At 35.5% G+C, this 26,598-nt stretch overlaps 1 pseudogene across 1 annotated transcript in view; it reads right to left on the reverse strand.

Annotated features, from left to right (window-relative positions):
• LOC309647556 (serine/threonine-protein phosphatase 2A 56 kDa regulatory subunit epsilon isoform pseudogene) overlaps positions 1-8,711 on the reverse strand; it is an 11,050-nt pseudogene extending 2,339 nt beyond the window's left edge. Inside the window, exons 1-2 of the transcript in view lie at positions 8,649-8,711; positions 1-8,554 (exon numbers count right to left, since the gene is read on the reverse strand). The exon at positions 1-8,554 is cut by the window's left edge and continues 2,339 nt beyond it. The product of the transcript in view is annotated as a serine/threonine-protein phosphatase 2A 56 kDa regulatory subunit epsilon isoform pseudogene (transcript). The remainder of the gene's footprint in view (positions 8,555-8,648) is intronic.
• Between the last annotated feature and the right edge of the window lie 17,887 nt (positions 8,712-26,598).

The raw sequence follows: 26,598 nt of genomic DNA on the forward strand, positions 1-26,598 counted from the left end.
GTAAATTTAAGTACATTGATTAATTTGGTTATGGGTACATCTACGGCATTGTTATTTTTTACAAAGGACCCAATAGGAGAATGGTGACATATCCAGCACTTGGATACATTTCCAGAGGAGGCAAGGCACTGACATAAATGTCAAAAGACAATAGTATTGTCTTTCCAAGAATAAGAGTGAACTATAAAGATGGGATCAACAAAGAAATTGGGAGAATGTTTAGGATTAAAGAAAATATGAGGAAGGGGTAAAAAGGTTTATCAACCATTACTGTAATAGGGTCAAGAGTATAGGTACATTAGTTAACAAGAAGAAAAACAATCTGAAAGCAGATTACAGGTCTGGTCCTGACTTATGGAAAGTGTTGTCTACCCAGATGTTGTCTGCTTCTGATTCAGGGAAGTTTTTCTTATATGACCCATCTCAGCTGGAAGTTACCAATGGGTTGAGAAATACATTCGGGATTGGATAGCTTTTTTAAATGAAAAACATAAATCCATGAGTCAATAGCAGCAAGTTTTGCCACACATGAATTAGTTAATAATACCTGGTATGGCCTCTTTCATCCAGGTCGTAAAGCATTTTTAAGGAGGTGTGTTTTCCTGTAAACATAGTCACCTTTTGGTAGATTGTGTTATTTTACGTCCTCCTCTCCCAGGAGCTCACTGTTAAAAGATTCTCGTACTAGTGAAGAATTAACCTTTAATGTTTTGACTAATATTGGCAATACATGAAAATGTTTCCTTTAACCAAATTGAGTTTATGTAGTCCAGTATAAATTTTCATTAACCTTCCTGTAATTATTTCAGAAGGAGAAAGTTAGTGCTTACCAAAAGTATTAGACCCTATGTTGAGCAATACCAGGAACAGGACTTTTGGTCAGGGGAGATTAAAAGATTCAACTAGTTTAGCCAGTTGAGTCTTCGTGATTCTTGTGTACTAACCCACAGGATGGTGGATGATAGGGGCAGTGGAAATGTTGAAAAATAGACCAAATTTTACAAATTGACTGAATAACTCACCCAGTAAAAATGAGTCCCTCCATCACTGTGAAGCTCAGAGGGAAAACCCTATGTAGGTGTTATTTTTACCAAAAGAATTTTGCCTACTGAAAGTTCTTTAGGCCTCTGACATAGAAGTACTTTAATACAGTGAAAAAAATATACATATTGGTACAAGTACATATCTATATCCCTGAGATGGTGGCAATTAGATAAAACCCATTTACCATTCCTAGAAGTATGCTAAAGATAAAGGAAAAAAAAATAGTGGAAGGTTTACCTGGATTATATTTGGGGCAGAGGTGACATTTCAAAAATATGTTAGTGGCTATTTTGTAGGGTAGTTTCCAATAATATCATTTTTTCCATATCACTTTATCTGCAAAATGGGTGAGTCTGTTTATGCTGCCAAATATATGTTCCTGGAGGCTGTAGGGTAAAACTGGAATGTCATAAAACCTGTACCATAAATTATGATCATCCCCAAATTTACTTTCCTGGTATAGCCATTTGTCTGGTTCCTCCTGGGAAAAAATCATTTGGGTTTCTCTTAGTAAATCTCATAAGCTAATAGAAGTTTTGGTAATTGTAATTGAAGGTTCTACTGAAATGGGGATAACTATCGTATCAGCTAAATTATCTCCTTTACTTTCTTCTGAACCTAGCTTCGACTTGCCTGGCATTTTTATAGTTTTTATAATGGGTGAAGTTTTCTTTTGTGAATGTCTTTCTGGAGGTCCAAGACATACTGGTTATATTTAATTGGTTGTCCTGTTAAAAAGCCCTTTGCTTCCACAACATACAGAAATCATGGAAAATGCTGAAATCTTACTGGCAATTTGACTCTTTGCTATAATGCAGGCTTGAGTTAGGATTATTAGTTCAGCTTGTTGGGCTGAGGTAGCAAAATTTCTTCCATGACCTTATGAAGGGAGATCACAGCACACCAGTTCATCATTTTCCTTGGTTGCACTTTAAATAAGAATCATCAGTGAATATCACTAGCTTGGGATTATCCAGAAAAATTTCCTGTAAATCCAATCTAAGGGTTAGTAACTGAGCAGTGAAATCAAGTTATTCATGGGGGATTTCATCCAAGAGCAAAGGAAGGAGTGTGGCAGGTTTGAGAGTATGCCATCTAGATATAGCGACATTTGAGGAAGATAGAAGAGGTATTTTATAACAAGTTTATCTACTAGCAGAGATGTGTTGGGTATGATGAGAATTTAGAAGAACCTCAACAGAATGGGATGCATAGACAGGAGAGATCAAATGACTATTTCTTTTATTTCTTTAAGTAAGGCTGCAGCAATTGCTCCCATGCAAAGGGGCAAACCCTTAGAGACAGAGTCTAATTGTTAACTGTAATAACCACCTTATCTAACCACCTTATCTATTTTGATCAACATGTTTTTGAGTTAGTACTTCTAATGCAATTCCTCATTATTCATGTATGTATAGTGAGAAAGGCAGTTTATAATTGGAATGTACAAGGATGGAAACTTGGTAAGTTTTACCTTTAATTGGTTAAAAACTGGATGACCTTCTTCAGTACATTGAAGAAGATTTGTTTGGTCTAATTTCAGAAATTAGTAAAATAACTGAGGCACTAGAGAAAAATTTGGAATCCAGCTCTCTTTGATTCTTGGATTTGGGATCTAATTAATGCAAAATATCCTTTTTTTCTTTTTCGGTCTTAAGATGTAAGAAGACCAAGATTCCTTCAATTGTTTCCCTCAGAGTTCACTGTCAAGGGCAGCTGTAGTAGCTTGATGGCTACAACACTCTTTGTTTACTGATATAGAAGGCAACATTTTTCATTCACAATAGAATAACTTTGGGATAAATAAAAATTAAAACTGTACCATCTCATTTCAATAAATAAAATGTTTTAAGGTTATTATATTTCACTACTCTTGAGTTTCTATTTCATTCCTTTTACACCTATGTTGATTCCTATATCTGTCATCCATAACATTTGCTTACATCTGAAATGATCACATATGCCAAATCCCAATTCCATTTTCTATCTAGTTTTGTGCAATATTTACATGATGATACTCTTGACATAATATGAAAATAAACAGTACTTGGAAAATAAAGAGGATATTTTCCAGGCATTGTTTTTCTCACTTTATACTTTATTTTGTTGCAGAAAAATGGGTAATGGGTGGCTGCTCATGTCTCAGATCTCGGACAAGTCTCTGGGACAGTCTGCAAGTCAGTGTCCTTGGCTTCACACAAGAAAGAATTCGAGAGTGAGCCATAGTAAAGTGAAAGCAGGTTTATTTAGAGAGATACGCACTCAATAGACAGAGTGTGGGTCAACTCAGAAGGTGAAAGGTGGCCCCAAGATATGGGGTAATTAGTTTTTATGGGCTGGGTAATTTTATAGACTAACAAGTAGAAAGATTATTCCAACTGTTTTGGGGAAGGGATGGATATTTACAGGAACTGGGCCACTGCCCACTTTTTGGCCTTTTATGGTTAGCCTTGGAACTGTCATGATGCCTGTGGGTGTGTCATTTAGCATGCTAACGTATTACAATAAGCGTATAAAAAGGCTCAAGTTCTACTGGAAGTCAAATCTTCCACCATCTTGGGCCTAGTTAGTCCTAACCAGTTTATTTCATATACTGTAATTAATGGTTGTGTCATTTTTTAATGGCTGTGCCTGCCCCCTTCTTTCCTTCATTACCCCCTCAGAGATTTTATTTCCATAATCTTATGGGAAGCAAGAGGTGATTGTTTGTCTTCTGTAGCTGCTTCAGAGCTGAGTAGGGGCATTGACCCTGCCTGTCAGGGAGTAAAAATCTCTGGATGCCTGATCTAGAGACCCCAGAGGCAGGACGGCTTCTTGTTTTGAATCAGAGGGTGGTAAGTGATGGAATTCTGGAATCCTTGCATAACCAATCAACTTGATGTGGAACTGTTGTAACTGCTCCCATAAACTTCCTATGAATCTTCTTGAAGGTGAAGCACTGGCAACAGCATCAGAATGCAACAATAACTGTCTATAAATGACAAGATTTAAAATGTCATGGTTAAACACTTGATTACAATGTAACTGGCAAACTTGATTACTGCTGTGACACAAAACAATTTTAGATAATAACTAGAATAATGACTGGTAACCTTATATACCAGGACATATCCAAATTTTAGAAATTTCATATAATTTCTAAAATGTCTATATTAATAACGTTTACCCACAATGTAATCTGACAAGGCTTATCACTTATTTGACAAGGTTTCCCATGTAATTTAACATACCAAATAATCCTAATTATTTTAATATCGCTCTGAGATGCCTCAGAGTTCCTTTCCCACAAACCTTCTACAACTTTCTGTGTCCATATTATTTTGTCCCATATTTTCTTTTTCATTATGAAAAAATCAGCTCCAGGACAAATTACTCTCTTTTCCCTTTAACAAATACATTCCATTCCTCATACCTTCTTTTACTGAAAACATATCTTACTTCCCTGGCATACTGAAATACTTCTTATTTTTAGTAGCTTTAATTACCCATGTTATACTTTTAATCCTTAAAAACCTTGATCTCTAGCAAGCAGCAAATAACTGTAAACTGTTTGTCATAACAACATTTCCTGACTGGAAAACTTATGTTTTAGTTTTCCTCTCCTAAGAAGACAAAGGTAGACAAACTTAGACCCACCCAGTAATTAATATTCCAACATTTTGTCCTATTTGAAATGACCCAGATAGTCGATGATTTACCACTATTTAACTTAGTTTAAAGTTACCAAAATCTGGAGAGACTATTTTAGATAGACATTCCAAAAATATAATTATTCTTATAGAGTTTACCTAAAAGCTCTTATATCATTTACATTTACAGTAAGTCCCCAACATACGAACCTTCAAGTTGTGAACTTTTAAAGATGCGAACGTGCGTTCCATTAACGTCAGGCGTGAGTGAAATTGCAACTTGCCCTTCATCTCCTATTGCTAATGATCCTTCAGCTCTACCATCTCCTACATCTTCTCCTTTCTCCAGTCAGTAACTCTTCTTGCCTATTCACTCCATCCCAGCCCCTGTATGCCAGCTGTTGTACCGTACTACTGTACTTTTCAAGGTACTGTACTATAAGATTAAAAATGGCTTATTTTTGTGTTTGTTTTTTGTGTGAAAAGTGTTATAAACCTATTACAGTACAGTACTATATAGCTGATTGTGTTAGTTGGGTATCTAGGTTAACTTTGTTGGACTTACAAAAAAATTGGACTTACAAACGTGCTCTGGAAACAGAACTCATTCATATGTAGGGGGCTTACTATACTTCCCATGTTGACAAAATATGTCAACAGATATAAGGTCTTATTTGACCTTCAGTAAGCCTAGGTACAAAAGAAGTATTATAAGATACATACAAATACATAAACAAAGAGCTCATATTTCCCGTTCCAAAATTTCAGCCATGAGTCAGGTACAACAATGTAAAACCCATCCCTTACAAAAGAGGTTGGATTCAATTGGATTTCTGGCAGATGAAACAAATCAAGGCACCTGTCTAGATGGTGAAATCATTTTTACTAGTATTTATGGGAAAGATACTTAAGATTTCTGTTTGTTCTTGACAAGTGAAGTTCTAAATTACCTACCCATTTTTCTGAAATTTGCATTATAAAAAGACGTGGGAGATGATTGTTCCTGGAGAGGACCAGTTATAATATTTGCATTTTAAAGGCATAGGAAGAGAGAGGCAAATTTTTCCTAGGAGGATGACTTTGTTCCCTTAAGGTCAGAAAAAAAAATTTTTTTTTTGTTTTTGTTTTGTTTTTTTCTCAATACTTACAAGCCTCTTAAGATAAGTTGGGGAGGTTTGAGAAATGGTAAAAAAAAAAAAAAAAAAAAAAAAACAAATTGGTGAGCTATGGATTATTCCTGGAGCTACACCTCTGGTCCTGAAAAGACTAGATTTGTAAAACAAGGACAGTTTCTGCCCTCCCCTCCCCCCCACACACACACACAAAGAATTGAGTGGCCAGCTCAATGATATCAAAGGACTGAAACACCCATTCACCTATGTTGGAATGCTTTACTTTCTCTTATTCAGCTTAGGAGAGAAGGCATCCCCACCCAATTCCTAACAAGTTCTGAATATCAGCTATGGTTAATTTAGTCAGACCAGTGGCCTCCCATTTTGGAAATTTATTAACAAACACTTTTGAGTATTCTCCCTGGGTTTAAAAAGTTCTTTTTTTTTTTTTTAAATAAAAGCATTTTTAAACCTTATTATTAATACTCAGGACATTAGGAATTTCCAGATTTTTTCAGTAGCATTTGTAGAAAAATTTTTGGTAACAAATACAGTAGTTAGGAATACGCATTCAATTCAGAATGCATAATAATGTTTATCCTGAATCCTTTCTGGCTAAAAACAGGGCTGGCGCTGTGATGGGATATAGAATGAGAATCTACAAAAAACACTGTAATACGTTTGTTTTTTTCCCAGAGGCTTCATCTTCTTTTGCTGGAATACTTTATAAATACATATTAAAAAGTAAGGCAACAACTCCAAACAGTCCAAGCTGTTTGCTCAACTCTATTCCCAATTAGATTCGCAATCTTGGTGATCAATTTCATGGTTGTACTGTTTAGTGTTTGTCTTCCTTATTTCTAAATGGTCTAAAAGTATGTCTTCTGACATTTCTATAACATCTCTGGTTTGTGTGTTCAATGACGTACATAACTAGTACTGGTCAGGTACTGAACCCTATGATGTCCCAGTGCCTGTTTTCAAAGGATTGAAGACATTGATTTGGAGTCACCATAAACTGATGCGTGAATCCAAAATTCCCTTCCTTACTATGTTCATCACCTGCTCTCTTTTACTCCTAATTTTAAAACTAAAGGAGTACCAGGACTACCTGATTACTGGAAAGATGTTCACTCCAGTGAACAAAACTTTTATTAGGGACCTTTATAATTCACGGCCCCATTCCACGTGGACATTCAACTCATGAAGATGTGCAAAAGGAAAAGATGTCAAATTACAGTCAAGTTACCCAGAGGAGGATGTTATACAAACTTATAAGGAAATGACAGTCTTTTTTTTTCCCTTCCTTTACTATAAATACACTTAACAGCTTAGCAGAAAGACAAGCTAAATTTAAGATAGTTCACATTTGAAAATTGTTTCATACTCTCTGCTAATGATAAATAAGGAACTCCCAAAAATGGAATTTTAATATACAAATTTCATTGACAGATCTTTGAAGACTGCTTTTTTTTTTTAAAAGGGGGTTAGAACAATGATTATGTTTACCAAGTTCTGAGAAGTCCATCTACTGTCCAAACTTTGGACTGAAGTCCTTATTTTTTTTTCCTTTACTTAGAGACAGGTATATACAGTGCCGTTGTAATAATGAAACAAATGTGAAATCTACTGTAAAGTTGCACAATACAGAAAACTGCTGTTCCATCTTCTACTACATAAATGTGTGACTCCACAGGTTAGTAAGGTTGTTGTCATTATTTTTGTTAAGTTGGAATTATCCCATCACGTCTAAGACCTCTCTTTAACTCCAGATCCTCCAGTTTTTTCCACAATTATTCACTCTCCTTTTCTTTCTTTTTCTCACGCTGACGATCTGACTTGAATGTGGCTGTCAGCTCATCAAACATGGTGCTGTTCATTTCCATAAACGCCTTCAACACATTGTACACTAATGCCACGATATCCGGATTCCAATGTTCTTTTGAAATCCTATAAAGACTGGAAAACATGATGGGAAGGATGACAATAGAGTTTTCGTCTATCAAACTCATGATGTATTCATTATTCCAAGGTGGCCCTTTCCGCCACCTGAAAATGGGGGCTAGAAACACACTTGGCAATTTGTTTAAACAAAGGTTCTTGGATTTTAACAAATTGTGAAGGTTCAATCACATCCAATATTTCTTCCAGCTCCCTAAGGAACATGACCTCTTTTTGACTACATGTTTGGGGCCAAAATTTCATTAATCCCCTAATAACTGGTTCTGTGAGTGAAGGATCTTTCTCCAGAAACTGTACTATGCAATATGCCAGCTGGGCATGGAAGAGTGATAAGCTCCTGACAGTGTGTAAAGGGATCAACACTTTCACCAGAAACTGTTTGTGTTCTGCCTTAAGAGGTAAAGCAAAGCCATTGATAATACTTCCTAATATTTCCAGCAGTTCAGCTACACCATTGAAGTGTTCTGTTTCATAAACAAACCTTAGAAAAATATTGTTAATCTGTTTTCGGATAAATGCTCTAAGACCAAGAAACTTGCCATAAATTCTGTGTAAGACTGTTTTTAAGTAGTCCCGTTCCCGAGGGTCTTCGCTGTCAAACAGCTCCAAAAGCTGTAATACAAATTTCTGATCTATGTATTTTTTGGCAATGCTGGGTTGGGATTCTTGGCTTTCCAAAAATCGTATGAAAAACTCATATACAAGCTGTAAGTGTGGCCACGATGCCTCAAGGGTAGGTTCATCTTCTTCTGGATCAAATTCATTGCTGTCACTAGGAGGGAGAGTTCTGAATACATTGCAAGACACCTTTTAGCAGCGGCAGAGGTGTTAACTCAATAGGCTTGCCTTGAGACCTAAACTGTGAGGAACTTTGCAACCTCTTCTGTCTGGCTTTTCTGACGGACTTCCGAGAAAATCCGTCTACTTTATCCACTGATGGAGGAGTAGTTGGTGCTGAGGACATATCCCTACTTGAAGCTTCTGGAGAAGAATCCGAAGATGATCTGTGGTTTCGGAGGGGCGGGAGACGGGAGAGAGGGCCACAGCGGGGGACGGGGGGCGGGACCGGGGCGTGCGGGGGGAGGTCCGGACAGCAGCAGGGAGCCCGGGGCGACGGCTGTCCGGCGCGGCGTCCCTCCGGTTCCGCGGCAGCGGCGCCTCTAGGCCTCACGGCCGGACCTGAACCTCAGCGCTCCGGCGGCGGCGGCGGCGGCGGCCTCACGATCCTCCCCCGCGGGCCCGTCCCATCAAATCGGCACCGACACCGCTGCGGCTCCGCCGGTGGCTCCTCGCTCACATTCCCGGCGGGCGGCGCCTCTGCTCGTTGCCCCGGACCCGGCGGCTGCAGCGACGACAAGGGGAGGGGGAAAGGGAGAGAAGACGACTGGATCCGCAGCGGCAACAGGAGGAGAAGGAAGGAGAAGAGGGAGCCGCTGGGGCTGGAGCTGCCGCTGCCAGAGCCGCCGTTCGGTGCCCGCGGTGGGTCCCCGTCAATGCCCCTTTCTCTCTCCTATTATCAATATCACCGGGCAGCTGAGTCCATGGCACACGCGCAACCGAACCTTCTGGCCTAAAAAGTTCTTTAATTATGGCCCTCACCTTGGCCTTTGATCTCAGGAGGCTTGCCTTCAGCCTCATGTGTTCCCACTCTTAAAGGTAGCCTTGCCAGAGATACTAGCTCTGTCAGGGACCTCAGTGTTCCAGAGAGCAGGGTTCACTTGAGGAACATTATGGAGTGGAAACCACCTCTGATTAGGGACTGAGGTAGGTTCCCACAGTCAAGAGCAATTATTTTTCTTGGTGGATGCTTTCTCTGTGAGGATCTCCAAATTGGACTATTATCTGGAAATTAGTAAGCAAGTAGTCCCTTCCCAATAGGGGATGGGGCACTCAGATATGAGCAGAAAATGATGTGCAAAGGTCAAATTTCCTAGCAAGCAGCTGAGGTGGGGAATTGCTTGGTTTGGGGCCTTCCATTGATTCCCATTATCATATAGAACTGGGAACAAGGGTCCAGGGAAATCAGTTAGCACAGTGTAGGCTGCATCTAACTTTCCTACCTACCGCATCAAGGGTTCCCTTAGCCTTCTCAGGAGAAATGACCAGGTGTCCTTTGGGAGCCAAGGAGTGTCCTGGGCCTTGTCAGTCTTTGGTCTTCTTAGCTATTATTGCCTTGGAAACCCTGTGTCCCCTTCGAGACTGGGGCAGTCCCACTTCCAGTGGCCCTCTTGTTTGTATATTGGGTAGGGTCAGTAGACTTTGCCCATACAGGTGGCATTCATCCTTCCAGTGGTCCTCCTGGTCACATTTAAATTAGATCTCTTTTTGGCAGGACAGTGGCTCTGATCCAGGCTTCCTTTATCCTATCCCTGCCATGAGTCCCCAGAAGGGAGAGTAACCATGAGGTGGTGCAGGAGTTAGTACTGCCCCCAATATTTGTGCCTTTCACTGTTGTTCCTGAATCATTTTTGCCTCTTCATCCCTATTTTTATTGCTGAATACTCCAAAGGCTAAGTCCATGAGCTGATTCACGGATTTCTGGGGTCTTCATTTGCCCAGATGGGGCCTTAGGGGTAGCTGGTCCATGAGACTGTCTCCCTCAGAATTTGTTGGGGTAGACATTCTCAGCTTCATTGTGGGCTTTGGGGAGGTGGACTCATTTAAATCCTTGGGCTCCTGTGAAGGAATGTACTTTGAAAGGACATGAGACAGGCACACCCTACAGGAGTTCTTTAGACCTGGATCTTGGAATAAGGTCATGAACATTTGGATGTATGGAACTTCCCCCTCCACTTTTGGTTATGATGTCATGACAAAACAAGGGTCTGAGGGATCCTGACCAGATGGTAGTTATTCATCCTTGTACTCTCACAGTGTCAACAGTGGGATCCCTTTAAGCACTCAAAATCTGCCTGTTCAGTGAGTCTGAGGAGACCCCTTGGATTAGTCAAGGAGAGGAACAAGAGTAAAAAGGAGAAAAAGCAACCAGAGTTCCAGGGCCTAAATCCTTCAGAGAGGGAGGAGACCTACTCCCTGAGTCAACTAAATGGATTACCTTTATCGTTGCAAAAGAAAAAGAGAAACAAATAGAGCTGAAGGGTAGGTCTGGATCACCAAAAGGTAGTGATAATAATACAAGGTAAAAGCTCCCCTCAGGATATGGTTCTTGTGATGTTGAGGAGGTCTACTTCTTCACAGAAGTAAAAGAGGCAACATGGCAACCTGTTGGCAAAGCTGGCAGTGAGGCTCAAAGATCAGTAGACAGTTTAAGAAGTCAGAAGAGAAGAAGGTGAAGGAGGCTATAAAAGAAATCAAGAGCAAAGAAAGAAGGTGTATAGCCATGGCGCTTCCTAGGCCAGAGATTCATAAACCCACTGAAAGAGATGCTAGACCACTACCTAGACTCAGGGGTTCATAAAGTCTGCAGCCCCTGTGAAGGAAGTTCCTGCCCACAACTTTCACTCAAGGGTGCAATATCCATGGTGAAGATCCCTGGGGATAAAAATGGTAGGAAGGTGTATAGTCATGATGCTTCCTAGGAGAGATCCATAAGCCCACTGAGAAAGGTGTTTGACCACTACCTCTGATCAGATGTTAATAAAGTCTGAGACCTCCATGAGATGTGACCCTTAACAGGGAGCATGACATCCATCTTGGTGCCATAGTCAACAGCAGATTGAAATAAAGAGGAAGACTGATTGGGACTAGGAAGGTGCACTGCCTCAATGCTTGCTAGGGGGGGAAGGGACTGTGACCCTATTGAGGGAGGTGCTCGCCCACAACTTCCGCTCAGGGGTGCAATGAGGCCATAAGCCTCAAGAGCACTTGGGGAGTACTGCACTGCAAATCTAGAGGAGGACTCATGGAGTCCCCGTGTTTGTGCCCCCTGATGCAGTTTTGGCATCCCAGAACCAGACCGAGACTAAAAACATGTGGGGAGAGGAAATTGGGCTTGCGGAGACCTGAAGGGGAAACTCACCTGATCAAGTTGTCAATTATTTGCTGCAGTCTTAATTTGGATCTCCATGTTGTCATCTCAGTGGATCTTCTCAAGTCCAAAGAGGCAGAGCAATAGGGGAGAATGAGGAAGACTGAGGGGAGAAAAGCCTTGGGCTCGCTGAGCTCGTTCATGCCCAGAGCACTGGTCTGCCTGCCAGATCCCACAGGCAATGTCAACAACTACCTAAGGGGCTACTAGAATATACAAGGCATGAGAGAAGTCCAGACCATCCTCCATAGAGGGAAGCCATAGCCCGATAAGCCAATTTAGATTATGCCCTCTGAGGTCCTTTCTATATTCACTGGGACTGTCCCTTTGTGGTCACCAGAAAAGATGTTTCAGCAAATAGGGCATGAGAGGATGGTCCTGTCCCAGGTCTTGGGTGAGTCCCTGGGACAGGCTGCCAAGTGAGGGTCCTTGGCTTCCCACAGGAAAGAATTTAAGAGTAAGCCTAGGCTAATGAGTGAGAGGATTATTCCAAATATTTTGGGAAAGGGGCAAATATTTCAAGGAATTGAACTACCATCCACTTTTTGGTCTTTTTATGGTTAGCCTCAGAACTGTCATGACACCTCTGGCTGTGTCATTTAGCATGCTAATATGTTACAGTGAGGGTATAATGAGGCTCAAGGTCTACTGGAAGTCGAATCTTACATCATCTTGGCCCTAGTTGGTTCTAACCAGTTTATGTTGTATCTTGTTCTTAATGATTTTGTCATTCTTTTAATGGTTGTGTCCTGCCCTCTTCCTTCCTGTCTAACTTTGAGTCTGGAACCAAGAAACAGTGCTTTAATGTGATTCTTGCTTTCTGGTGCTAAATCCTACATTTTGACTAACTTATATATGTTTTGTCTTATCCATTCTTGCCAGCCTCCATTCTCACTACTAACTTATTAAATAATCTAATAATCAATATGCTAAATAAGTAATGTTCTGAAACTCTTGGAAACATGTTTTGAGATACAATTTTTCTGTTAATTATGGCCATGGGAACTTTTTGATAACAGTATCTATTATTTTTATCTTTTTTTTATTCTCAAGCTATAATGGAAGGTCTAACATTACAAGCAGTGTACAATAACTATTTGTGGAGAAATGATTTAAAGTAAATAAATACCTTTAAAAGGCCTCTGATGAATGTTAATTTGAATCTATCAATATTAAAGTAGAAAATTATATAAAGCTTACTCAAATTTGGTTTACATTCCTTAAATATGGCATAGTAATATCCTTTATTTATATGTATATTTGATTGCTGAAAGTTGTTTCATTTTTAAATTTTCCTTTTGATGAAGTATGAAAACAGAAAGTACATTCTTGTTCTTTAAAACACCCTTTCAGAATTGTTTTTCCTCATCTCCTTAGTATCAAAATTCTGTCCCAAATTTCTTAAATAAGAAACAAAAAACTGATATAAACATTCAGCTGGTAGGTATGCCAATGCAACTCTTTCACATCCTTGTTGCCTAGGAATATTTAAAGAGAATTGGTAATGAGATTTACCAATTTTAAATCTCAGACGTCTGTCTGATGATCTTTTAGGTGTGGATACTTAAACCCTTCTTCATGTAGTAGCTACATGAACTACTTCACACTTAGGACCCACAAATCAAAGTTTGCCTTCTGACAAAGATGAATTTTAATTATATATATATATATATATATATATATATATATATATATTTTTAAGTAGAAAATTTAATAATGAGAGAAAAGCAGAGAAAAAGAAGAGGGCAATTGGAATTGGAATGCAAAATATTATGTGTACTTATATATAATAAAACAATAAATTAGTAAGATGATCGCTCAGGAAAGAAGAGAGAAAAGATTAAAATAAAAGTAAAGTACAATAAATACAGCAAAGACAATGGCATATTGTTTTCATTTTGAACAAGGAACATAAACATAGATATCAAGTAACAACTCAGAAAATGATTAAATAAAAGTGAGTAATACAGGCAAGAGATAGATCAAACCACACATTTAGTCACATTCAAATATGTGTGTTCCAAATTGATCCATCAGCAGATACTTATCTATACAGGATTGAATTCCAACGGCCAATAAAAGCATTTTCAGGATCCTTAAACTTTTAGAGCAGCTTTTCACGTTAAAGTCCTAAATAAAGCAAGAGGATATTAATCATTGTAAGTGGTGGTAAGCTGGAAAGGTTGAAAAAAAAGCATTTCATTTATTGATCTGAGAGAAAATTATGCACTTCAAGGAAAACATTTTATGAATAATAACAGATTTATTCTGGAGAATGGGGTTATACCTATGTACAAAAACCACTTGCATTAAAATAGGGAAATTTTTCATGGTAGTATTTTCCATTGGTGTATAATTTGGAGGTTACTTTTCTACTTTCACTTAGTTCTTCAACCATCATTGGGAAAATGGCATAGTGAGAACAATAGCTTATACTTTACTTATAACTTGGCTTTTAATATAAACATAAATATAAATATATATATATATGTGTGTGTGTGTAAAATCAGAAAGGAAGGTCATTCTTTCCTGCTTCTCACATTTCCCAGTACTCCTGAGCTCAAAATTGTATTTCTATATGAAAAAAAGGAAGGATAAAAGAGGCACGGGGACCAGAGATGTAGTTTTAACAAATTTCTAATTTGTACTTGAAGAAATAAGTACTCCTGGATCCATGCACTGAGAACATGCTAGCTGTATGGATTGTGAACTTGTTTTTTAGCTTGAGATGTAGAATTTTGGTTAATGAACAATAATAATCTTATAGTATAGTTCTCCAAGTTTTTTTGTTTGTGGTAAAGTCCTAACAATTGGCATGAATTAGTTGAATTCCAGGAGATGTATTCTCCTTCTCAGTTTTCTGACTTTATTCCTCATTTTTGGCAACTCTAATCTTCAGGTAAAATGTATGGGCTTTAAAAGAAATCTAAGTCAATAGTGTAATATTTTGGGAAAGGATAATATTTTATATAAAAATTGTAAGTAAATGTCTTATTTAGTTATGTGATATCTCAAGCAGAGTAAAAGATTAAAAATGAGAGAGAAGTCATAGTCAAACATATGTTGGTACTTTAAAATTTTGTAAGACATGGATATTTTTTCTTATGGCTTTGAATTCTCTAGAGGGAAAGGGTACTGACTTAATATAATGATTATTTATTTAAAAAAATTTTAATGTTAAAAGTTAATTTTAAACTTTTGCCTTTGTGGGGGAGTGACCAAGATGGTGGAGTATGAAAATCCTGAGCTCACCCTCTTTCATGTGCACACCAAAATTACAACTATTTACAGAGCAACTATTGATGGGAATGACCTGAAGACTAGCAGAAAATATCTTCTACAACTAAAGAAATAAAGAACCAAAATGAGCTGGGCAGAATGGACAGAGATGTAGTATAGTCTAGCCTCTCACCCCCAGGTGGGGGACCCACAAAAGGGCAGATAATCAAATTTGCAGAGGTTATCCCCAAGGAGAAAGTGGTCCAAGCCCCACATTGGCCTCCCAAGCCAGGGGTTCTGCATCAGGAAGTTCAGCTCCGAGAACATATGGCCTTGAAGGTCAGCAGGATTTTCGTTTGGGAGAGCCATAGGGCTATAAGAAGCAGAGACTCCACTCTTTAAAAGCACACACAAAATCTCACATGCTCCAAGACCTAGGGTAGAAGAAGTAATTTGAAAGCAGCCCAAGTCAGACCCACTTAGTGGTCTTGGAGAGACTTTCAGAGAGACAAGAGGCAACTGGGATACACCCTGGGGACAGAAACATAGGCAGCAGTCTTTTGGGGGAACTCACTCTACCAGAAAAACTCTGGTACTGGCAATTGCCCTTTTAGAGTCCTTATTAGTTCCTGAACTTACCCTGCCCACTAACCAGTCAGTGTCAGTCCTGGGACTCAAGTAGCAAGCCTGACACAGCTCCACCCTCCAGCAAGCCAGCAGCAGCCTTGGCACACCGCTCCTCACCCCCATCCAGGCAAACTCACCAGCAGGCCAAAATCTTCCAATCTAGGACTGGTGCTGACCACTAAGAGCTGGCAACCTTTATCTAGGCAGACCTTGTCAATCAACTGGGCTGGAGGGCCAGCCATGCCTACCAGTGTGTTCACAGTAGTTGGCCCTAACACAACAGAAACATTACATAATGATAAAGGGATAAATACAAAAAGAAAATATAACAATTGTAAATATATATATACCTAACAGAGAACCTAAATACATAAAGCAAATATTAACATACATAAAGGGAGAAATTGATAGTAACACAATAATATTATGGAACTTTAACATGCCAATTGCATCATGGACAAATCAGGCAGACAGAAAATCAAAAAGGAAACACTTATTTCACCTTAAATGAAACAGAAGAATTTAATGAGCAAAAGAATTTAATGTTTTATATAAATAAAACAGTTCATCCCAAAGCAGTAGAATACATTCTTTTCAAGTTTACATGGAACTTTCTCCAGGATTGATCTCATGCCAGGATACAAAACAAACCCCAGTAAATTTTAAAAGACTGAAAACATCTCAGGCATCTTTTCCAACCACAAGGCTATGAGACTAGAAATCAACTACTGGAAAAAAAACCTGCAAAAGTATAGAAATGAAAAGTCTAGACAATATGCTACTAAACAACAATGGGTCATTGAAGAAATTAAATTAGAAATCAGAAAATACCTAAAGAAATTGAAAATAGAAACACAATGATCAAAAATCTAGCAGCTACAGCAAAAGCATTTAAAAGAGAAGTTTATCTCAATACAAGCTTAACTTAGGAAACAAACAAACAAACAAAAAACCTCAAATAAACAATCTAAACTTCCACCTAAAGGAGCCAGAAAAAGAGGAACAAGCAAAATTCAAAGTTATTAAAAGCAAAGTAATCCTAAATATCAGAGCAGAAATAAATTAGAGGCTAAAAAACAATAGAAAGGGTAAATGAAACTGAGTTAGTTTTTTCAAAAAATAAACAAAAATAATAAACGTTTAGTCAGATTCATCAAGAAAAAGAGACAGCTCAAATAAATAAAATTAGAAATGAAAGGGTAGAACCCTAGAAATAAAAATAAAATGATCATGAGAGATTTCTACAAATAATTATATGGCAATAAAATGAATAACCTAGAAAAAATGAATACATTTCCTGAAATGTACAATTACCCAAGGCTGAGTCAGAAAGAAGTAGAAAACATGAACAGGCTGATTACCATTAATGAAAATGAATCAGTAAAAACAAACAAACAAATAAACAAACAAACAAACTCCCCTCAAAATATTTCAGGACTAGGTGGCTTCATATGTGAATTCTACCAAATATTTAAAGAAGAGTTAACACCTAATCTCCTCCAACAATTCAAAACATTTAGAGAAAAGAATGCTTCTAAACTCATTCTATGAGGCTATCATCACCTTGACATCAAGACCAGACAAAGACATCCCCAAAGAATTACAGGTCAATATAGCTAATGGACATTAGATTTGCATAGATGTAAAAATTCTCAATGAAATATAAGCAAACTGAATTCAACAATACACTAAAAGTATCATGCATCATGATTAAGTGTGATTTATCTTGGAGAGGTAAGATGCTTTAAAACCTGTAAATCAATCAATGTGATACACCATATTAAGAAATGAAAGAATAAAAATTATATTGTCATCTCAAAGGATGTTGAAAAAGCTTTTTTGACAAAATTCAACATTCATTTATGACTAAAAATTCTAAAATAAGTGGGTATAGAGGGAACATACCTCAACATAAAAAAGGTCATTCATGACAAACCCACAGTCTGTATTATACTCAATAGTGAAACTCTGATAGCATTTTCTCTAAGATCAGGAAGAAGATAAGTATACCCACTCTCACAATTTTTATTTAACATAATACTAGAAGTCCTACTCACAGCAAGCAGAAAACAAAAAGTAAATGAGGAATCCAAATTGAAAATGAAGAGGTTAAACTATCACTGTTTGCAGATGACATGTTCCTATATATAGAAAATCCTAAAGACTCCATCAAAAAATAATAGAACTCATCAAAAAATTCAGTAAAGTGCATAGTACAAAATTAATATACACAAATCTGTTGCATTTCTATAACCTAACCATTAACAATCAGAAGTTAAGAAAATAATCCTATTTATAAATGTACCCAGAAAAATAAAATACCTAGGAATAAATCTAATTAAGGAGGTAAAAGACCTGCTCTTGGAAAACTATGACACTAATAAAATAAATTGAGAACGACACAAATAAATGGAAAAATAAACCATGTTCATGGATTGGAAGAATTAATACTGTTAAAATGACCATAGTGCCCAAAGCAATCTACAGATTCAATGCAATCCCTATCAAAATATCAATGGCATTTTTCACAGAACATGAACAAATAATTCTAAAATTTGTATGGAAACACAAAAGACCCCGAATCACCAAAGCAATCTTGAGAAGGAACAAACCTGGAGTTATCCTGCTACCTATTTTCAAACTATACTACAAAGCTACAGTCTTCAAAACAGTATAGTACTGGAACAAAAATAAATACATAAATCAGTGGACCATAATAAAGAGCCCCCACATTTACCCACAGTAATATGGTCAATTAATCTGCAACAAAAGACACAAGAAAATACAAATGAGGAAAAGACAATCTCTTCAATAAATGGTTTTGGGGAAATTGGATGCCTAATTGCAAAAGAATCAAAATGGATTACTTTCTCACACAATATATATATAATATTTTTATATATTTATATAATGTGTAAACTCAATATAGATTGAACACTTATTTAAGACCTGAAACCATAAAACCTCTAGAAGAAAACATAGACAGTATGCTCTTTGACATTGATCTTAGGGATTTTTTGTTTGTTTGGTTTTTGCCCTTCAGGCAAGGGAAACAAAAGCAAAAAATAAACAAATGGAATTATATCAAGCTAAGAAGTTTTTGCAAAGCAAAGGAAACTATCAACAAAACAAAAAGTCCTCCTACTGAGAGGGAGAAGATATTTGCTAATAATATATCCAAAAAAGGGGCTAATATCCATATACAAAGAATTCATATAACTCAACATCTAGAAAACAAACTGAGTTAAAACATGCTCAGAGTACCTGAATAGATATTTTTCCAAAGAAGACATACAGATGTTCAACAGACATATAAAAAGATGCTCAACATCACTAATAATCAGAGAAATGAAAATCAAAACCACAATGAGATATCACCTCACACCTGTGAGAATGGCTATTTTCAAAAAGATAACAAATAGCAAATGTTGGTGAGGATGTGGAGAAATGGGGACCCTCATACACTTTTGGTGGGAATGTAAATTTGTGCAGCCACTATAAAAACAATATGGAGATTCCTCAAAAAATTAAAAATATAACTACCATATGATACAGCAATTCCATTACTGGGTATTTGTCTGAAGAAAACAAAAGCACTAATTTGAAAAAAATATTTGCACTCCTATGCTTATTGCAGAATTATTTACAATGGCTAAGATATGGAAGCAACCAAAGTGTCCAACAATAGATGAACTGATACAAAATAAAATACACACACACATAAACACACACACAATGGAATATTACTCAACTTGAAAAAAGAATGAAATCTTGCCATTTGTGACAACATGGATGGACCTAAGGGTTATTATGCTAAGTGAAATAAGTCAGAGAGAGAAAGATAAATAACATGTGCTTTCACTTATATGTGTAATATGAAAAACAAAGAAATGAACAAACATAAACCAGAAACAGAGTCACAGTTTCGGAGAACAGATAGGTGGTTGCCAGAGAGGAGGGGACATGAGGGGGATGAGTGAAACAGGGGAGGGAGATTAAGAGGTACAAACTTCAAGCTGTAAAATCAGTGAGTCATGGGTATAAAATGTACAGTATAGGGAATATAGTCAAAATAGTGCAATATCTTTGTATGGTGACAGATGGTATCCAGACTCATTGTGGTGATCATTTTGGCATGTATAGAAGTATTGATTCATTATGCTGTAAATCTGGAACTAACATAAGGTTGTAGGTAAATTGTACTTCAATATCAAACAAGCAAACTCATAGAAAAAGAGATCAGATTTATGGTTAGCAGAGGCAAGTGGTGGGGGTAGGGGAATTGAATGAAAGTGGTCAAAAGGTACAAACTTCCAGTTACAAGATAAATAAGCACAAGAGATGTAACGTACAACATGATAAATATAATTAGTACTACTCTATGTTAAATGAAAGTTGTTAAGAAAGTAAATCCTAAGAGTTCTCAACACAAACAAAAGAATATCTTTTTTTCTATTTCTTTAATTTTTTATCTATAGGAGATGTTGGATATTTACTAAACTTATTGTGGTAATTATTTCATGATGTTTGTAATCACTTCAAATCATTTCAAATGAACGAATCATTTCAAAACATTTCATGATGTTTGTAATCATTTCAAATCTTTAAGCTGTACACCTTAAACTTATATAGTGCTGTGTGTCAGTTGTATCTCAATAAAACTGGAAGAAAAAAGTAAATAAATTAAATAAAATTTGCCTTTTTTTGTAAACATAATGCAATAGAGACAGATGAATAACTTTCAATTGTAGTATATAGGGCAGAGTTGGTTAAAAATTAAAATAGTGTAAAAGTTTGATACTTGATCTTTCCAGTAGAAAAGGGGGTTGTATTAATGGAAATATAAACCAAGTACAAACATAATTAGCTAAATGATACTGTGCATGTAAAAAAATAAATAAAGTTAGAGTGCAGTGCAACTAAAATTACATATCAAATATTTTACAATGAAAAATTATTCTTAAATTATTATGGTAGGTTTTTCTTGATGAATAAAATATAAATGCTATTAATATTATGTTTTAATAAATGCTATTAATATTATGTCTTTTCAACCTTTGTGGAAGAGGTTCTCTCTTCTTTTCTGAGTTGAAAGAACTATATGTGTACACATACACACACACCAAGTTCTTATGTACCGAAGAGACACTAAAGCTATTAAACACATCTTTTATGAAAGTGATACTGTACTGTATTTTAGAGCTTTAAAATATAATCCATAGCTTTATATATTGATGTAACAGTTTTCTGCATAAACAAAAGAGCAGACTATGTATTAGAAAAGCAAGAAATTTAATTGAATAAACATTTGTTGAACACCATGTATATGTGAAGTAGAGTGATAACTTCTTGTAGAAGGCTTAAAAATGAGTAACCCTTTGTGCAAGAAGTTCATAATTTAGTAGATATGATAATGCAGTTTAAGAATATTTACTCCATACTGCAAAATAGATAAGTGCCTGAAACAAAGCAAAAAAAAAAAAAAAAAAAATGAGGAAAGGAGCTTAAACTATTTCTCATGTGATAATAGTGTTCTATCAGATGGGAAGTATAAATATATATAAATTCCTTGTTTGTGGTAGTTCTGACTCTACTCCATAATCTATATTTCTCTCAAATAGTATATTGATTGACAAGGAAGTGATTCACCAGGTCTTGTGTCCATTTCAAAATAGTAAAAATTGACCTTGTTTATTGGCATGCTGAGGGATATCAAAAGCATTGCTTTAAATCTACTCACCAACTTTCTTTAAAATGTTTTAAATAGTATATGACCAGAATCAATCTATTGTTAAAGTCTTTATGTTGCTTAGTTGTTACAGTTCTTCCAAAAGTTTGTGAAATATCATTCTTTATAAGTATGATCATGCTACTTCCTTTACTTCGGTTATTCTTTCCCTCCCTTCATCCCTCTGATGATTATGTATCTAGCTTTAGTTACCTCTCCCATAAAGCTTTTTGGCCACTTGTCCTTTAAGCCACTTGCTCTTGCCTTTGTATTGTGTCCATGTGTTTAGTGTGGTAATGTCACACAGAATGATAATGAACCCTCCGTTAGAGAAGCCGAAGTCTGGGTCTTTTCATCCTTGGCGTTTGTTTTTAAACCAGTGTCTGACACATAACTGACATTCAATAAACAAATGCATGTGGAATAAGAATATTAGTTATTATTAGGCTCAGGATGCTAGTAACAGAGGTAAGGGCAGCAAGAATAGAGTTCTCACCCTCCCCTGCTGGGTGCTACTAAGGAAAAGACTGTATATTTATCATCAATTATGTGAAGTCCAGAACTGAAGTACCCAGCATATAAGTACTCTTCTCAAAGTGACTTTTCACATTTGGGGACCAAATCTTAGCTCAAATTTGAATGTTTATATGTCCATTTGAGACTACTGTTGTTAAAATTAATTATTTGAATTGAGTGAAGAGGAATGAATGGCACTTTCTTTAAGCACTTTAAATGTAGACATAGATTAATAGTTATCATTTTGTGGGAGACTACTGGAAAAATACTCGTCCATAACAAGAAATTCAAATAAGGCACCTGTATAACTCTTTACAAATGAAAAAAATGTTCTATTCATTTTAGTTCTTTTCAAATAAAGCATATTAAGGTTCCATTTACTATACATATTCAAGGATTTATAGGTCTATTTTCCAAGTGGTCATTTACAAATTTGCCATTGGATTAATTATTTCACTAGGAATAATCGTCATTCTCTAACAATTACTTATGATAGTGAACACAGGGGTGTAGCTCATTTCAGAGTCTTTGCCCTTGCAAGTCTATTTTATCAGATAAAATAGTGACAATGTTACAGTGGTTAAATAAATTAATTTATAATAATTAAATTAGAATTTTATAAACAATTTAATTATAAATTAAATTATAAAAATGTAGTATCTTGTAAAACATTAAAAAGTAAGCAATTCTGTATAATTATAACTACTAGAAAGCAATAGAATTGCACATGGGAAATATCTACAACAAAATATTTTTTCTTCAAAGGAGTTAAATTTTTGTAAATGGTATGATTCAAAGATGTTAGATAGTTTCTAGCTTCTAATAGATGACAGTTAATACTGGAGTGCTCTATTTTATTAACATTTGTAACATTTAGAAGGTCATAGACCCATAATAAGTAATTTGATTAAATTTTTTAAAATAATAAATAGATTGCTTATATTACAAGAAGTTGCTGACAGGGGATCATTGGTACAATGATGCCCTCAAGGACACATGGTTTTTCTATCCTTTTTCTCTACCACTTTAGTGCCCTCACTTATTTCAAGGTGATCTTTTCTTCCAGTAACTTCACCTTTATCACCTTAAGAGTAAGGAAACATTTTCTAGGTCTCTGCCACCACAGTTGACTTTATATCTGCATAGCCAAAACTAGTCACTAAACCAATCACTGATGATAAGAATGCAAACACGTAACTGGCTTAGGTGATTCAGGAATTGTTCCTGACATGGCAACTGAGTAATTCTCTTTGCTTCTGAATACTGACTAGATACAAAGGGTGACTGGATACAATGAGTTCCTTTTAGCCAAATTGAAAGGTAAAGTGGATATCGAATGGGAAAGGACAAATTTGCTAAGGCATTTATTTGTTAGTAGAAACAGAACAGGATCACACAGTAAAAGCAACCTAAGAAATACTATACCTCAAAATAAACCCAGAAAGAAACAAAGTTTCCCAATTCACCAGAGACATTTCCAGAATCTATGAAATCAAATAACTGAAAAGAAAATCATGCCTTGGCCTTTCTAGAAATACTAATCAACTGATGAAATCCTAGTCTGAAAGTGTGAAATAAAAATGAAACACTAATTTTTTTTAATTTTTTTTTTTAGTATATCCTTTTCCTGATATTAGGAAAAAGGGCATGAAATTTTGAAGTAAACCGTACTACCATGTATATTAACATAAACTACAATTTTTTCTTCATGGCTGTTTGAGTTATGCATGACCTTGCAGAACTCTGATTGGATTTTATTACTTAATATATACAGCATGCATAATGGATAATCCAAAGCCTCTGGCTTGACCATGTAAGATTTGAAATGAATATCTAATCTTGTGAACTCATCTTCCTGTATGTCCTATCTTTCAATGATTATAGCAATAGCTACTGCATTTTCTTAATTGTTTCAAGGATTATTTCTGTACAATCTTTTGTCAGAAGCTAGATTCAGTAAAATCTTTTCACACAATAGTATAATGTTATCCTTTTTTTACAATACAAACAACCTGTATTTCTGCTATATTCAAATTTAATAACATGTTTCACTGAATATAATGTGTTCACTTGTTTTCTGTTTTATTTAATCTTCAAAAGGTACAGATCACCTAAAATTTAATGCAATTATGTCAGAATATCTAGCATGTAATATATTAGTATTACAGTAAGAAAGTGGATAAGTATTTATTTTAAAACTTGCATGGTCTATAACAACTTTGAAGGATATTTTGTTCTTAGGTATTTATTGTGCATGTGGTAACAATGCCTGATATAATTTTGTTATCATATAAGTTTTACTGTCACTGGGTGTCTATTTTTTTCATTTATACATGCAAACTTAATTTGAAAAAGCTTTAGAAGAGGGCTATGAATACTACATGTTTATATTACAAGTAAAAAATGTAGTTGCTGGTATACATTATTGGAGACTATTTTAGTAAGAGGTTGCACACTGAATAATTTTTTTCTTTTCAAATTCTCCTCATTTTCATGTTAATGTCTTTGGAAATGTCACTTCAGTACTTTTGAACTTTTCAACAATTATTCATAAATAATGCATCAGTAACAATATTGTTCTAATAACTTATTTAGGCCATAATTAATTCACTGTTCTAGACATATTTAAATAATGGTCTTCTTTTAAGTTTGTAGCTTTCAGTGCTGCTCGTGTAGGTAATCTGAAAAAAACAAAATTCAAAACCAAATTAGTACAATTCCTGTGATTATAATTTGGAAATGGCAATCTACATCAAACATATGCTACTAAATAAATTACCTGAAATATCTGAATCCATGTAGGATTTTTCTTCACTCTCCCTTTTAGCTGCTCTGGAGTTATAATTGCCATCTATGGATTCTCCTGCCTGTTTCCTAATTCCCACTTTTTTTGCAAATGAGTTAATGGGGTTATAATCTCATAATAAAAGGAGAAAATTTTAATTTCTCTGATGACTCTTTACTATGATAATCTAGTTAAGATTACGGTGTTTCATTTGTCAGTACATGTGAACAGTTAGCTTTGTGGAGGCAGCCTTGCTACTGAGTCATTAAATAATTAAAAAAGCAGAACACTCTATCCAGCAAAGTCTCATCACTAATGTAAGAACAAAGTTAGATTTAATTCTCTGTAAATTTATTAAATAAACCAGATTAGATACATCACATATGTAATATGTCATCAAATAAAAGGTAAAGCTTTTATTTCAAATTTAATACATTTCATATTTAATGAAGAATTATCTTTTCTATATTGGACTTCTTTATATCATTTGGCACAGCAACAAACATAAAAAGACTACTCAATAACTAATTTATGAAACACAACAATGACTTTGGACAGTTCAAAAGATATCTCAAGTCATGAGAAATAGCCCACACATGAAATGCACTACAACTTTGAATTTACGTTATTTCTTAAGAGGCTGTGCTTGTGAAAGTATCAGCTTCTCTGGTTGTGCTGGAGTCCACACTGGTCTTTGAACATGACTACCCTTACTTTGGGTGATAACAGTCAGAGACAACAATGCAATATGAGGTAGCAGTATGGCTTCCTAAATTACATATTGTAAGAGAATTTACATATTCTAAAATATGTCTTGTCAGTTTAACATCTTTTCGTTTAAAGCATTTTTCAAAGTAAACATCTGGCTGATTTTTATAAATTCAGTCTTTATGTTTATGGAAGAACAAGGTATAGAAAACTCAAGCGTGTCAAACCCAGCAGCTGTATTTTTTTTTATTTCAGAAAATTTTGAATGGATCAATATTTAATATAAGAAAGGAAATTAAATTTATTCTATTTTTTAAAAAATAGCACTCTGAATGCAATATAAGTAAGTTGGTGAGTTTTTTAGAATAAAATCAAATAATATGGGGTTCTTTGGGACCATTTTAGAGTTATATGTGAGTAATACAACCCAGGGTCCCCCTGAAGATGGGTTTAAATGTCCACATTGGTGTTTCCTGTCTTACAAAATTGTCCAATGTCTGTTCTCCCTTACTGGTCTACTTGGAAATTTCAGCATCAGTCTTCAAATATGTTTTCATCAAGAATTTGGTGGAAAATAAAAATTATTCCATGTTTACTAAGAACTTTTCAGCAAAATGTGTATTTCCAGAATATGCTGAATTTAGGGTAAATCTGACTATTTATTTAAAAATATTGTAGCAAAAATATAGAAAAGTTATAAATGTACATTGGAATTGTTTGTAGCCAACACAAATATATCATTGATAATATATGTATCAATTTTAACATTTCATGCCAGTGACTAAAGCATTGACAAATTAACTTTTTTAATAATAATGCATCCACATATTATAAGCATATGTATGAAAGTTTGATAAGCTATGAACTACATCTTCATAAACAAAACAATTCAGCAAAGCAGAATTATTTATTAAATATGTATTATGCATAATACTTCGGAGGATATAAAAAAATCTAACATATATTCTAGCATTCAAGAAAAGGTGTCTAAATTCATGACAGACTTTCAATAAACTACATAACATATGTAGATTATGCAACGTGATCAAGAATTATGTATTAATTATTTATTAATAATCATCAGTCAATATATCAAGATAAACTTCTAAGCATCTATCATCATTTTCAATAACACTTGAAGTTTTTTAACTAAATTCTTTGTGTAGTAAATTAGGGATATAAGACATTATAGTCCAAAACCCTTGTCCTAAAGGTCTAAAAATCTGGTTGATATAGCAGCATTCCTATATTAAAAATATATATGACTTTAGTAATTCATG

Source organism: Balaenoptera physalus, assembly GCF_965194825.1.
Source record: "Balaenoptera physalus genome assembly, chromosome: 18".
Classification (NCBI taxonomy): Eukaryota; Metazoa; Chordata; class Mammalia; order Artiodactyla; family Balaenopteridae; genus Balaenoptera; species Balaenoptera physalus.